This window comes from Eulemur rufifrons, chromosome 2 (assembly GCF_041146395.1).
Source record: "Eulemur rufifrons isolate Redbay chromosome 2, OSU_ERuf_1, whole genome shotgun sequence".
Lineage (NCBI taxonomy): Eukaryota > Metazoa > Chordata > Mammalia > Primates > Lemuridae > Eulemur > Eulemur rufifrons.
This window is the reverse complement of record NC_090984.1, coordinates 114021278-114037131: the sequence shown is the minus strand read 5'-3', so window position 1 is coordinate 114037131 and position 15854 is coordinate 114021278.

Below are 15854 nucleotides of genomic sequence, written 5' to 3'. Positions count from 1 at the left end.
TTAGCTAGGAAAACACGTTCTCCAGTTAGACGCCCCCCCCAACCAAAAGAAGATTAAAACCAGTTGGACTGGGAGACATTGGGTGATTTTGAGCTCTGATATTCTATGGTTCTGTGGTTTGAATTGAATTCAGCAAAATAATTGTAAAAGCAGAATAAAAATTTCTGGGAAAAGATGGATTTGAAATTATTTCATCTGGAGATGACTTACTAATTTATTTCCAGTAAATACATAATTGTTATGCACTAAGTAAAATGATTACCTTTACCGATTGCCTTCTATGTCCCGGACCTTTTATATTACTTACTATAAAACCTAATGAGGAAGGACATCTTATGCCCATTGTATAGGCAAATAAACTGAGGCTCACAGGAGTTCAGAACTTGCCCAAGATCACACAGCCGTGAAGAACTTCTTGCTCTCCCAAGGGAGGAGCTAAGGGGAGATCTTGAGTCAGAGAAGCGCTGAGGTAGGCCCCTAAGGGGCCCTCAGTTTTCTTGTTTTTAAAATGGAGGAATCCTAGCACCCACATCTCAGAGCAATTATGAGGATGGATTGAGGCAGTGCAAGTGCCTGGCTCATAATAGTTGCTCAATAAATGGTAGCTGTTGTGCTTGTGATCCTTCCCTTTGGAAATCTAAACTCAACCCGCAGAACACCACCCCCACCCCCACAGCACACACACACACCATATGCTGGGGCTAAAACCCTGCTCCGTTGTCTTCACTACCGGCTCAGTTTTCAGGAGGAAGGGCCACGGTAAACATGGTCTCAAACCAAACAAAACAAACATCACATTTTGAGGGAGACACACAAAGACACACTGCTCATACTGCTTTGAACACAAGTGCTAAAAGGACATGTCTACTCCGCCCCTTTCCCTCCCCCCTTGCAGATGACAGGAACAAAGAGAAAGGAAGAAATTTTCCTTCCAAAGCCGAGATCCAGGGCTCTAGCATCTCTGAAATGGAAGTCCCCGTACAGATCACCTGACTGCATCCTCCGGCTCATTTTACAGGTAAGGAGACTGAGGTCCAAAGGAGGCCGGGGTGGACCCAAGGTCCCGCAGCATGCCTGTGGAGGGGGCGGGCCCAGAGAGGCAGAAACTCAGTTGTAAGCTTTTACAACTCGGAAAGTGGCGATTTCCTAAGCCTCCATAGGTCTCCTGGTATGTTTCTTTTCGTGCAATTTGGTGCCAGGTGGTAACCTCACTGCCTCTGACTTTCTAACAGCCTTCAGCGCCAAGGGCTCCGCCTGCAGACAGGAGCAAAGCAGATTTTCCTTCTAAAACTACCAGTCTGCCTTTTGCTGCCTCACTACAGAACTCATGCTTGGACAACAATCACCACACAGACAGGCATGCACCAGCGTCTCCTTTGCCAGACTGTGAGCTTCCTGAGGGCAGGGACTGGGTCTTTCCAGCCACGTGATCTGGAACGGGTTGTTCACACTCTTAAAGCCCCAGTTTCCTCAGTTTCTTCATAGGGATGTTGGGAGAAGGAAATGAAATAATGTATATGAGAAGCTAAGCACATGCTTGGAACCATGTAATATGTTGTTACTTGGTAACAACATAACTAACTGTTACGTTATTGATTTTTATTATCATTTATATCCCTAGCACCTAAGATATCACAGTGCCTGGCCAAAAAAAAAAAAAAGATGCTCAGTAAATTTGGAGGAAATAAATGTGCCAGGAATGGTGCCATTTATGAGTTACCTACTGTCTCCAGAACTTGCACTAAGGACTTGTATCAGTCAGCTATTGACACAATATGCTGTGTAACAACCACGCCAAAACATAAAACTAAAACAGTCATATTTATCTTCACTCAGGGGTCTGCAGGTCAACAGGGGTGAGACTCTGCCCCCCATGTGTTCACTCTGGAGTTCTGGATAAAGGGGCTACAGGGGAAACAGTCCTCATGGAGCTGGCAGAAGCGTAAAAGACAAGTGGAAACACACAGAACTTAGGGCCTAAACTAAGAACTGATACACTGTCTCTTCTGTCCACAGGCCATTGGTCAAAGCAAGTTATACGGTCACCTTCAATGTCAGGGAAACCTGCTCTGCCTCTATGAGGTTATAGCAAGAGCCTGGGTGTATAACAGAAGCACACAGGAGTGAAGAATTGCAACCCATAACCTCACCTGCCAAAGTGCTGCCAATCTCTATCTTGCAGGTGACCGAGAGCAGGTCACTCCCCCACTGTTTTCATACAATCTACACCTAAGAATTGCCAGAAGGATGCATCCTAACCAGGATCTAGGAGAGGGGGGAAATTGCAGACACAAAATGAAATGTATTTTGAAGCATTTTGCAAGTATAAAAAGCAAAGCATAAATAAACCGACAGTAATTCCGCTCATTTTGCCCTCTCCTGTTAGATATGTTCGTACAAATCCTTCCTAACAGGGTGTTTAATTTCAAGAAGCTGAAAATTGAGCTGACAATGTGTTGTTTACAAGCAAATTCCAGGGTCTGGAAGTAAGAAGAAAGCATTGTTCAAGCCCATGGATTATTTTCCCCATTAGGATGGAGCCTCCATTTTAACCTAGCAACACCCCCTCCTTTCAGCCATGCCCGCCCCCCCCCCTTTGCTTCGCCAGGGCATGGGGCCCAGTCTGACAGGGGGCAGGGGGTTGGAGAGCAGGAAGCACTGGAGGACACTGACTGCCAGGGAGACGAGTGCCTGGGGCTCCAGGTGTCCTGCAGCTCGTCTCCGTGGGGCACCGTCCACCCTTACAGCATGGTCCTTTCTGCCTCCCTGGGGGCCACGGATGGTGCCGGAAGGAAGGTCAGAGGAAGCACAGCTGTCGGGTGGGAGATGTGGAAGGAAGTCTCTATTTGCTCCCTTGCAACAGCAAAGACTGTTTACCTCCAAGTCTGTGTTTTTCAAGGAAATGGAAGCCGGCAGAGGAAAAACGCCCCGGTGAAAACATTTCCATGAATTTATGTTGTTCATCTGGAGAGGCACAAGCCCGCGGCGAGGCCTCAGGGACTTGACATGGTCAGGATGAGGCCGGCCTGCCTCTGGCTGCTCAGAATCCGCAGCCACCTGCTAACTGGCCTGCTGGACCCAAGAGGAGAAGCCAGGCCAGGCCGTGAAGTGACAGCCACCCTGGGCTTGGCAGGGCCAAGGAGAGATGCACACACACCCCCCGCCCCCGGGGCCCTCGCTGACATCTATCTCTCGTCGGAGGGATGAACCAGGGAACGCAATGGGGTAGAATCAGAACACCTGGCTTTGAGGTCCCATGTCTGCTAGTGGAGGGACATGTGACCTTGGACAAATCACTAAATTGCCCTGAGCCTCAAAGTCCTGTTCTTAAAGTGAGATTAAAATCTTGTACCTCTCAGGACTGTTGTGGGGACCAAATGAAGAAATGAGTCTGAAATGATCTTTTCGTCTCCTTTCTGAACAGGGCAGGGCCAGGGGCAGGGCCTCAGGCACCGTTCCCTTGCTGGGATGGTTCCACGGAATAGGAGTGGGTTCTAGGAAGCTACTGAACCAAGAAAAGAACCAACACACACACAAGGGAGGTACATGAGGCACGTGGGGAGCCAGGTGTATTTTGTCACGGCCAAATGAGAGTCTTGTCAGGTTAATGCATGGGAGGAGATTTCCAAGGAAGCCTTCTTGAAAGAGGGAGAAGGGCTTTGGAAGATAAGTGGATACTTAGAGAAGTAGCATTGAGTACTAGGTAAGTGGGGATAGGGTCTGGGGCTTCAGGTGAAGCTGAATCTAGGATCATCTTGTCTCAGGCTCTTTCTCCAGGCAGGTTTCTGCTTCGTGGGCTCCTGATGACTCCACCAAACGCAGGCTTCCAGGCTCAAGGCCAGGGGGAGTTGGAAGTCTCTCTCGAGCAGAACTCCAAGCCACCATCCAAGTACAGGTCACTTGCTCTAACGGCCCCTTGCCTACACTTCAGTCAATCCCTGTGGCCACTCAGGCCCCTACCCTGGAGCTGGGGTGGGATTGTGTGCTATGCAGACCTCATAGCTGAGCCTGCGGGTGGTGGTTTCCCAGACGAAGAGGGCAGCAAGCATGCCACCACCAGGGCTACGTCGCTAGGGTCAGCATGACACTTTAGGAGGCAAGACCTGTACTGACAGGAGTGGACCCAGCATTTAGATGGTAGCTCAATGGCCTCCACAAAGCAGAAAGTGAGCTCAATCCCCACTCACCTTCATCAGCCCCTTTTGGTACTGGGGGGGCCTTGTTTTTGACCCTCACCTCCCATGCCCTGCAGAGAGAGGGTGACAGGCCAGGGCCAGAGCAATGGCTGAGCCAAGGAGATGGGGTTTGGGAGGGACAGTGGCTCCCACCCTTCCCAGTACCAGTGGGGACTCCAGAGCCCAGTTGGCTTCACTAGCCCCTCCCCCACCCTCATATCTTCTCTCCCTTTAATCCAGCAAAAAGCTTTTACCTTTTTTTCATCTGCAGTGGAGGCCGAGGATTTAGATCTTTTGCATTTCAAATGTTTGTTCATGTTTTAATTTAAACCCCTAAAACTAATTCTGGGCACTCCGTGAACCACATGGCCCCCTAAGATACTGAACGTCCAGGCCGGTGTCTCATCAGACTAATGTGCTACAATGGGATTTGTATGTGAGTGTGTGTTTTTAAGAGGAAAAAAAAACAAAAAAAAAAAACAACAAACAGGAGGGATTTTGAGATATTAAATTGTTGTTTTAGTCTTTTAAATTCCAGATGGTTTCCATGGTAACTGGTAAGTTTGTATCTTTGTTCTCTCCAATTTTCTGGAGAAGCCAAGGCAGCTCTTTGTAGCTTCTCAAGTAGGTTTGGATCAAAGTCCCAAAGTCCAGGTGTGGGAGGGGGCGAGCCGCCGCCCTGGGGGATCTGGAGTTTGAACAAGCCCCGTGATGACCCTCACTCTCCTGCCCATGTCCCCCAAGGCTCGGGAGGATGTGAGCCGTGTGCATGCTAGAAAAGCCCAGGTGGATTCCCCGAAGGCTCAGCTTGCCCCTGCCTCAGATGACGCCCCCCATGCCAGGGCTTGCCGAGAGCCACCTCGGCTCCTCCTCGTGGGAGCCAGGCCGGGCTCCCCCTGCCATTCCCTGGGCTCAGCACGGCCCCAGAGGCATCAGGGAAACGGCAGTGCTCAGCAGTCTCAGCCTATTCTGGGGTTGAGCCTCCATTTCGCTCACCACTTCCCAGCCTGGGTCCCCAGAGTCGTCCCAGTTATGGCACTTTCTGCTTTAGACCCCTTCTGCTCATCCTCTAAGACGGTGTTTATCAACTCTCGGTCCTGAGACGCACTTGGCTGTGAACCCACTTTAGTGGGTGTCAGCAGAGTCCTGGCAGGCGGGCGACAGGGGGTACATTCAGGGGGACTGGGACTGTCTACAGGGTGTGGGCAGCGTTAGAGAAACCAGCGCGGGATGTTGAAGCGCCCCAGGGCCAGACACGGCACCAGCTCTAGGCCGAAGCTGCAGGAAAGGGCTGATCCACAGAGGCTGTGACCCTCCGCCCAGCCGTGACTTGGCAGTGGACACCTGGCCTCACTCTCGTCTGTCCTCAGTCGCCCGTGGTGCCTCCCTTTGGCCAAGCTCACCAGGCAGGCAGTGGGCAGGGGAGCCCGCTGATGCAGGACAGGACGGAGAAGGGCCAGGATCCAGTCTGGGTGGTAAACAGAGACCAGCCAAGCAGGCCCTCTGGCTCCCCGATGCCCACACCCTCCACACCCAGCACCCTGCGCTCCCGGCAAGTCCCCGAACCCCCTGCCCCATCTCCTGTTCACAGTCAGGCTCCTGAGGGGTCTCAGGGCCTTGCTAAGTCCCGATTGCCTGGTCCTACACTGGGCTCTGTGAGGATGAGACGAGGAGAGCAGAACTGGCTTCTAAGGTACTCTTAGCCAAGTGCATCGGGAGGTTGGAGAGGATTGCAAGTGCGAACAGGAGGCCTGGGCCCTGAAAATGCCTGGCTCTGGGTCCCCACGCCCCCACCAGTCATCACACATCCCTCAGTGCTTCCTGGGGCCGATGCCCATGGACCAGTGCAGCAGGTGGAGCTGTTTGGACTGAGTGCCTAGAAGCAAGCTACAGAATCTAGGGGAGAACTGATGGGTGCTGTTCCCAGGGAGCAAATCCGGGTTCGATATAAACAGGAACATTTGAAAGGTCTACGCAGCCATTGCTGTTAACAAGACACACCCCCTCCCCCACCCTCCAGAGGCAGCAGGGGAGGGAGGTGTAAGGCTCCACAATGTGGCCACTTTCTGGGCCTGAGCAGAGACTGGCAGGACATGGGAGAAGAAGCCATCTGGCTGTCTGGAAGGAACATTGTTCTAGACAGAGGGAACGGCAAGGACAATGGCCCCGAGGCAAAAGCATGTTTGGTGAGTGTGAGAAGCAACAAGGCAGACGGACGCTCAGGTCTGCAGAGCAGGTGCCGAGTGACGCTGAAGTAGGTGGCCTGACCTCTGAGTCTCCTTTCGCCCCCACGGGCAGTCCCAGTCGGGCTGACACAGGGTCTGTAGCACATGCCTCCTCTGGGGAGACTCATCCAGTCTCGGGTGTTCAGAGAGGGAGACGGACTCCTTGGGGACAGGACATGAACCTGGGCCTGGAAGGACCCATGTGTTGTCTGTGAAACGTGGACTTGCCAAATGGGAATCCCCGGGGCAGGGGCTGGGATTCTGCGTTAGTAAAAGCATCTGGGGTGATTCTGAAAGGAGGACCCCCAGGCAGAAGGTGCCCTGGGAGCAGAGGCTCAGCAGAGGGTCTCGTAGAGTGTTTGGGGGACAGTGAGCAGAGCTGTGGGGTGGACAGGGGGAGGAGCATAGGGACGTGGCTCTGGGAAGGTGGGTGGGTGGGATCGAGGAAGACTTTCCAATGAATGAATGAACACGTGAATGAATGAATGGGTGAAACAAGACGCCACGCCCAAGGGCACACAGCGGCAACCTGTGTGGGCACAGAGGATCCCACAAGCCCCCCCACTTATCAGAATCACTTCTCGGGAAGTGTCCCTGAGCCTATGAATTTTAGCTGGGTTAAGGCCTTCCCATACCCAGGAGAGGAAGTTAATGAAAGTGCGTGTCTGGCCAATCAGGTGCAGCATTCGCCATCTGAATCTGGGAGACTGGACCACAGGCGGGTAAGTTCTGGTGGGAGCCGAGGAAAGAGGCCTCCAGTGTGGCCGTGGGGCAGAGCTGGAGGAGCAAACTCGCCCAGTTAGGTCACTTTGCCTGTGGGGGACCCGCCAGGCGTGATCAGAGCACCAAATGGGGCTCCCTGGGTGGAAGGTCACTCCCAGGGTGTCAGGAGGATGAGATTCTGCCTTAGTGTCACCACCCTCTCGAGTGTGACTTTGGGACCAGACTCTGTTTGGGACCAGATTCTTCCCCCATAAAGTGGGGGCCCAGACCAGTTATCTCAGAGTACCTCCCCAGCTGAGAAACCCGGGGCGGGTGGGGCTTCCTCCCTGCCGACAGCCCTGCAGGCCGGCTCCCAGCAGGTGAGGGATCAGGACGTGAGTGGGTTTTTCCCTGAAGCCTGTCCGGCCGGAGCCGAGGATAGTACCAGCAAGCTGGCTGTTTGCCACCCGAGTCAGCCCAGCTTTGGCCTCATTCGAGGAAAGCTGACTAGAGGAAGCCAGGAAGTCTGGTGTGGGGCAGGATGTGTGTGTGTGTGAGTGTGTGTGTGTGCGTGTGTGCGTGTGTGTGTGCGCGCGCGCGCATGTACGCGGGGGACAGTGTGTGCCCTTGTATGGGCCTATGTGTGAGCAATAGTTCCCAGGTGTGCAACGTTGGCATTCATCTGACACGTACCATCATGGCCATAACAGTCTTAAAATATTCTCAAACATCCTCACCTGCCAGTACAAAGCCACTGGCCGAAACGCCTGGAGTGACCCCTACTGTCCCAGCCCCTTCCTGGACCCCCAGGACACCCATGAGCCTCCAACTGAAGGGTTACCCCCCAGCCCGCTCCAGCAAAAGCAAGAGTGTTCTGGCTGGTGGAAGGAAGAGGGCCCCTCCCTGTCGTGAAACACTTTGAAGATTGCCCTGCGAGTGTGTGCGTGTGTGCATATCTGTGTACCCTCGAGCTCGCACAGGCCAGTTTCACTAGAGAGCCTGTCACTCATCCTCCCACAGCAGTTTGCTCACAGGTGTCCCCTTCCATTGTTTCAGAGGAAGGAATCTGGTCTGGAGGCAGGAGGACCAGGTTCCCTGCCCAGCTGGCCTCAGGGCCCCAGGTGGGGAAACCAGTTCAGAGTTGACAATCCACCTAAATCACTCAGCCAGAAAATAGAGGAGCCAAAATTTGGACCCACACAGTCTGGGGTACACTAGGCCTACGATTTTTCTGCTCCAAGTAAGTCTGGGAACTAACAGCCTCAGCTTCACATCGGCTGAGTTTCCGGCTTGCAACCTCCCAACTCATCCCTGCAGCAGCTGAGGTCCAGGGAGCCCGAGTGGCAGAGCCAGGATGTAAACCCAGGTGTCCTGAGGCCAGCGACTGGGTTCTTAGCACTTCCCCTAAAGACAGCGAAATGGGGCTCCTGGGGCACCAGCTGGCATCTTCTCACTTGTGACATGTGGCATTACACACGCTAGGCCAGCATTTTCTTACGTCCCTGAAAGACCTGCTAAGATACGTGCATCACTGCCCAAAACAAAGGAGACCAGAAGATGGAGGCGACCCAAAAGTCCATTGGCCGATGCGTGTCTAAACAAAACGTAGTATGTCCACGGGATGGAGTATTATTCAGCCACAAGAGGAACAAAATGCCGATGCATGCTGCAGTGTGGATGAACCTGAATACACTATGCCAATCGAAAGAAGCCAGACACAAAAACACATATTGTATGATGCCATTTATATGAAATATTCAGAGCAAGTAAATCCATAGAAACAGACCACCGACTGATGGTTGCTGGGGGCTGGGAGGAGGGGCGACTGGGGAGTGACTGCTAATGAGCACTGGTGTCCTTTTGCGTGATGAAAATGTCTTGGAACTAGGTAGAGGTGGTGGTTGCACAACATTGTGTATGTAGTAAATGCCACCCAATTGTAACTTTAAAATGGTTAATTTTATGTGAATTTCATCATAATTTTTTAAAAAACAAGGGAGAAGTCAGGCAATTATAGTGTAATATTTAAAAACAGGCCAGCACGGTCACCCACACCTGTAATCCCAGCACTCTGGGAGGCCGAGGCGGGAGGATCGCTCGAGGTCGGGAGTTCCAGACCAGCCTGAGCAAGAGCAAGACCCCATCTCTACTAAAAATAAAAATAATTAGCCAAGAACTACTAAATTAAAAAAAAACCCAGAAATTCGATTTTATTATAAAGCTATAATAAACAGTATATAAATGGTGCAATAGGGAAAAAACCAATGATACATAAGAGAAAACATCATCTGCAATATAAGCAATTTCCAGGATGACATTATCTTTCTATAATATTCTCTCCACTTCCTCGACTTTTTAAAAAAAATTCTGGTGAAATATGCGTAAAACTTACCATTTTAACCATTTTTAAATATATAGCTCAGTGGACTAAAGTCTATTCACATTGTTGTGCAACCATCACCACCGTCCATCTCCAGAGTTTTTCATCGTGCAAAACTGAAACTCTGTCCTCACTAAACAGTAATTCCCCATCCCCCTCTTTGGCAAGCACCCATTCGACTTTCTGTCTCTGTGGATTTGACTGCTCTAGGAATTCCATATGCATGGAATTACACAGTATTTGCCCTTCCATGACTGGCTTATTTCATTCAGCTTAATGTCATCAAGATTCATCCATGTTTTACAATGTGTCAAAATTTCCTTCCTTTTAAAGGCTGAATAATATTCCATCGTCTGTATATACCACTTTTTGGGGGTCATAAAACAGCATCTGCTGTATATACCACAAGTTTTGTTTGTCCTTCTATCCATCAGTGGACACTTGGGTTGCTTCCACCTTTTGGCTATTTTGAACAATGCCACTATGAACATGGGTGTACAAATATCTGAGTCTCTGCTTTCCATTCCTTTGGGTAAATACCCAGAAGTGGAATGTCTGGATCATATAGTAGTTCTTTTAATTTTTTGACAAACTGCCATACTGTTTCTAATAATCTTTTTAAAGAGCCAATTTATGTCTTTATTGATCTTCTTTACCTTTGTTTTATTATTTATTATTAATTTCCATAGTTATCTTTGATACTATCCCTCTACTTTCTTTGGACTTATTCTATAACTTTGCTAGCTTAAGATGGATGTTTAACTTATTTATTTTTAGCCTTTCTTCTTTTCCATTATAAGCATTTTAAGGCTATAAATGTCTAAGTACTGCTTAAATTGTATCCTAGTTTTGAAATGTAGAATTTTTTTCCATTTAATCCTAAACATTTTATAGATTTTTATTATGATTTCTTCTTAGACTCGTGTTATTAGAAGTGCATTTTAATTTTCAAAACAAATAGGTATTTTTAACGTTGCATTTTGGGAAGTATTTTCTATTCCTTGCATTGTCAGATACCATTGGCAATATGATAGGATTTTTAAAATATTTGTTGAGATTCACCTTATGATCTAATATGTAGTCAGTCTTTTCTATTAGCAGATTATTAATATTTGTTATTAATTTTATGTTAATATCATTAATGTATTGTTTATATAATTATGTACTTGTATTTATAATTACGTATTATAACCATAGTTATATTTATTAATACATGATTAATAATGTTGATTAGTGTTTAATTCATATTTCTAATGTGAATCCCCTAATTTCTGGGTGTAATGTTCTACATATATATACAAGGACAAACTTGTTAATTGTGTGGTTCAAATATTCTATTGTAATGGTCACGCTTGAAGTTCTGACTGGGGGGGATGGGGTGGGGGGAGGGGATGGGTCCACACCTACATGATACGTGTGATGTGCACTGTCTAGGGAATGGACACAACTGAAGCTCAGACTCGGGGGGATGGGGAGGCATGGGCAATGTATATAGCCTGAACTTTTGTACCCCCATAATGAGCTGAAAAACAAAAAAATAAAATAAAATATATCGAAAAAAAAAAACGAAAAACAAATACTCTATTGTCTGCTCGATTTCTCCATTACTGGGAGAAGTATATTAAAATCTCTGTGATGGTGGATTGTTGTTCGTACCATTGTCAATTCTCGCCGTATACATTTTTATGCTGTGTCTGCACCAGTTCTTACATATTTAAGTTGGTATATGTTATTCACTGGCATGTGCTTGGCAGTTGTATTTAATAATGTTGCTCCTCAAAAGGTGGAGACTGTGCCTTCCAATATTCTGAAACCCTTTGAGAACTCTGAACATTATAGACATCAAACCTGAGAATAACTAACCAGAATACAACTTTCTCATTCTCTTTGCTTTAATCAGCTGCCTCTTCCAGTAGGAAACACAGAGCAAAACAAGCAGTACATTCTGAATTCTGAATTCCTTCCTGGTTACAGGTGGCAGCCTGAATGGGAGGGCTGGGCAGCTATTTGCAAGGCTGAGTTAAAGGATTTATCCTGTTTGAACAGTTGCATCCAGACCCTGAGTTCCCTTCCGGAACCCTTCAAAGAGAAAGAGCTCACTAAGAGTTAGCCAACCATTGGATCATCAGCTACTTCTGGGGTTTGGGGAGGTATCTTTGACCTTGATTTGGAATCAGGTCTTGGGAGCTGAGGGTGTTGTGTCACGCCTTCCCCTTGAAGATCAAGACTTTGGCAGAGAAGAAAGGAGGTGAGATGTGACCAGATGGTGTCACTTCCCCATGTGTTAGAAAAATCTGGGCTAGGTCCAGCCACATCAGACAAGGGCCCCTGGCTGGGGGCAGTGAGCATCCCTCAAGAACTAGCCAGAACTCTGAGGGAGCCACAGGGTCCCAGAAGGGAAGCAGGAGGAAGAGGCAGGCCTCTGCCCAGGTATAGAAGGTAGTGGGATATTAACAGAGACTGAAGAGAAGGCCTAACCACTGACCTCTCCCAGGTCTGGTCAAGCGCCTCTATTAGGGACACTGACCTGTAACAAGAATGAAGCCTTCTCCATCATTCTCCACAGATTACCAAGCCTGCAAATGCCCAAACAAGCTGCAGATGCTCCCTCCCACGTGGACATGCCAAGGAAGAGCACCATGAGCTCTCGGGCCTGGCCTGGTTGAGGGTCCAGCAGCCCTGTCCATAAGCTCCAAGCAGGCACAAGAAGACACTGGCAACTGTCACTCTGACTTCAAAACAGACGAGAAGTGGATGTTTAAATAGAAGACTTGTGTGCTTTTAACAAAGAAAGGGAGTGGCGATTCCCAACAACCGACATGAGCTGAGTCAAACAAACCAAAGCAACTGGCCTCATTCATAGTGTGTGGCATGGGACGAGAGCATTTTCAAGCACCTTCCATGTGCTAGCCATCAGGTAGAGGATCTCCATCATCTCGTTTATTCTTACAGCCACCTTGGGAGGAAGGTGTTTTCCCATCTCTCAGATGAAGACACTCAAGCACAGGTGTCACTTGTCAAAAGTCATACCACTTGGAAAGGCAGGATTTGAATGCAGATGTTTGAATACAGAGCCTGGGTAAATGTCACTACGTCTTGTTGGTTCCTCTCAAAGAGTGTTTTTTTTTTTTTTTTTTTTTTTTTTTTAAAAAAGAGGAGCAAACCTTAGCCTGAAGACTTAAGGTGGGGGAGGGGGGGTGTGAAAGTGAGAAAGACCGAGGTCTGCCTCACGGAAGCAGGATGAGATGGCCAGTGTTAGCTCCATCCACCACGCTGCTGTAGTACCAACGTGCAGATTTCAGACTAGTAAGAATGTGCTCACAGTTAGAGCTACTCAAAAGGGAATGTGCCAAATGGCCTTTATTAGGGTATTGGTTAGCTAAATTATGCTGTATGAATGCAGCCAGCTGCTAAAAGTTATATTCAAGAATGTAAGTAGATGGAGAAATGATCAGTATAAAAAAAGTGAAAAAGAGAGAAAAAATTATGAATACATTATTTCACTTATATATATCGGCATATCCATGGAGACAGAAAATATAGTAGTTGCGAGGGAATTAGGTGGGCGGAAGGCAGGGGGTTGGGAGGATGTGTAGTGACTGCCAATGGGTAGAACGTTTCTTTTTGGGATGATAAAAATGTCTTAAAATACGATATTGGTGATGGTTGTACAACCTTGTGAATATACTAAAACCCACTGAATTGTATACTTTAAAAGTGTTAATTTTATGATACACAAGTTGTATCTTAAGAAAAAATGTATAAACAGTAAAAAGATTGTAATATATATGTAATATATAATTGTATGCACTAAAGAGTATTAAGCTTAATAAAAAAAAAAAACCCTATACATATAGTAAGACCCCAATGTTGTAAACTGTCTTTCCACATCCATATGGTAAGAAAAATTCTGGAAGGAAACACAAAATCTTAACTATAGCTTATACGGTAGTGGGTCATTGGATATCACAAATTTTATAAGATGAACTGCATTTCTTTTAAAATCAGAAAACTGCTTTCACAAAAATAGGAATGCTTTCATAAAAACTGTTAATGAACTTCTTGTCAGTAACTGAAAAAGAAATCACAACTTGAAGGGTAAAAGACTACTCAAAAAGAAAATTAGTTTAAGAGCAAATTATATTATACATGCTTATATGCAGCCAAGATCAAAAGATTATGTTGTAACAAAATGTTCAAAAAATTACTTTTCCTTTTCCTCTTTGTAGACGTGAAAATAAAACTTTAAAATGTGACATTTGAAAGACTATCTGAATGTGTCAATTCATACCCATTCCAAAGGTTGCTGACACACAGACAGAACATAAATAATTCTTATGAGGAAAACTGCAGCTTTTTTTAACTCAAGTTCAGGGGTTTGACAGGGAGCTCTCGAGCATGAGCTAACTCCTCCCACTCCCTGGCAGAGGGTTGAGGGCAGTGGGAGAGGAGAAGCACCAAGCTATAAAAAGCTTTATGTTTTATTTCCTTCTAAGGCATCCTGAGTCACTGGGTGCTCCAGCCCCCAAGTGCCCGGCAAAGTTCAGCTCAAATCGGAAATGTGTGTTTTTCTAAACCAGAGCTGCTGAAAAACCAGATGACGTTGTCACTTGGACTGAATCTCTTACAGGTGCAGTGGTAGCTTCCTATTTCCGTCCTGGGTGGAGAATGGAAGTCACTTAATTATCAGTTTCTCTGACCCAGGTTCCAATATTACATCACAGTCTTAATAGCAAGTTTAACCTCCACTCCACCCCCAACATGAAGCTGCTGAGAATTTAAAAATCCCATTGTCATCTTAAAAGACACAGCACTCCTACGAAATTTTGCCTCCCACCCTTTAGGCTGCCATTTCAATCAATTTAAACACCAAGTGATACCAAATCAGGTTGGTCAGAATCCTAGAAAGCCACAGGCGAAGGTACCCTAGCCCCAAAATCTTATTTTACCAAGCAGGAAACTGAGGCCCAGAGAAGGCAAGGAACCTGTCCGAGGCTGCAGAGGGACAGAACCCAAACTGGAAGCCAGGCCAAAAGCCTCAGAGCAGAGGGCTCCCCATGGTGGTGTTCTCATCCTCGTAGTTCCAGCATCTATATGCAGGAGGGAGTGTTTAAATGTTCCTGAGAGATGCCTCCGGCCTCCTGGCCAAACCAGGGGCTCACCCTGAGATTATTCCTTCTTTTCAGTCCTCATATCGCTTCTGTGCAAAGCAGGAAAGAAAACCGGGAAGGCAGGGTGGCAAAGATCTTTCTGGAATCACAGGGGCAGAAGACCTTTCCTGCTAGAGAACCTAAGAACCAGGGTCTGGGCCAGCGCTGATTAAGGGGAAGGTTTCAACGCCAAGTTCTGAAATGAAAGTGAATCCCACCTCCCTCTCCTCAGATGCCCTGATCTTGACATGGGCCAACATTATGTGCTTCTGTCATCTAAAATCCCATCTTGGCCAGGTATGGTGTCTCGCACCTGTAATCCTAGCACTCTGGAAGGCCGAGATGGGAGGGTTGCTTGAGCTCAGGAGTTCGAGACCAGCCTGAGCAACAGTGAGACCCCGTCTCTACTAAAAATACAAAAATTAGCCGGGCATAGTGGTGGGCGTCATGGCCCATGCCTGTAGTCCCAGCTACTGGGGAGGCTGAGGCAGGAGGATCACTTGAGCCCAGGAGTTTGAAGCTGCAGTGAGCTATGATGACGCCACTGCACTCTACCCAGGCGACAGTGAAACTCTGTCTCAAAAAAATAAAAATAAAATTCCCATCTTATTTTTAAAATGCGTTTCTTTACAGAATCCCTGGAGACTTGAATTGAGGTTAAAGGGAAATTAATCTTTTTATGGTGTAAATTTCCTGCATAAAGCAAACATGGGTACATTAATAGCCTAAGAGAATGGGTTAAAATGTCAGCCATTAACACCCAAACTACTTAAAACTAGCGTAAGGCTGTCGTGGATGTGTCTATGGTATTTCTGGCCCCTCATTCTCACCGTACCAGAGCCTGGGTGGGATTACATCTGAGAGCAGATAGATTGAAAGCTACGCAAGCTAAAAACCTACACAGTTCGCAGTTAGAGATGAAAGGCTGCAGAAATGTTTATTGAATACAGTGCCAGGTTTATAAATAAAACTTATTTACAATTTCCATAGAGTTGGTCCCCCATCAGAGAGGTGGTTAAATCTCCAAACAGTTTATCCCAAGATTTACAGAAACGTTCAAATACATTTCCTTTGCAAATAGCCATGGTGAAGGGCAACTTCAGTAACAAGAGAACTACCACCATCTTTGCTACAGAAGTCTTTAATGAACATTATAATAGATTTGGAGAAAGAACACACACTCCACCCATGCCACTACCTTCTTATTCCAAGGGATACAGAC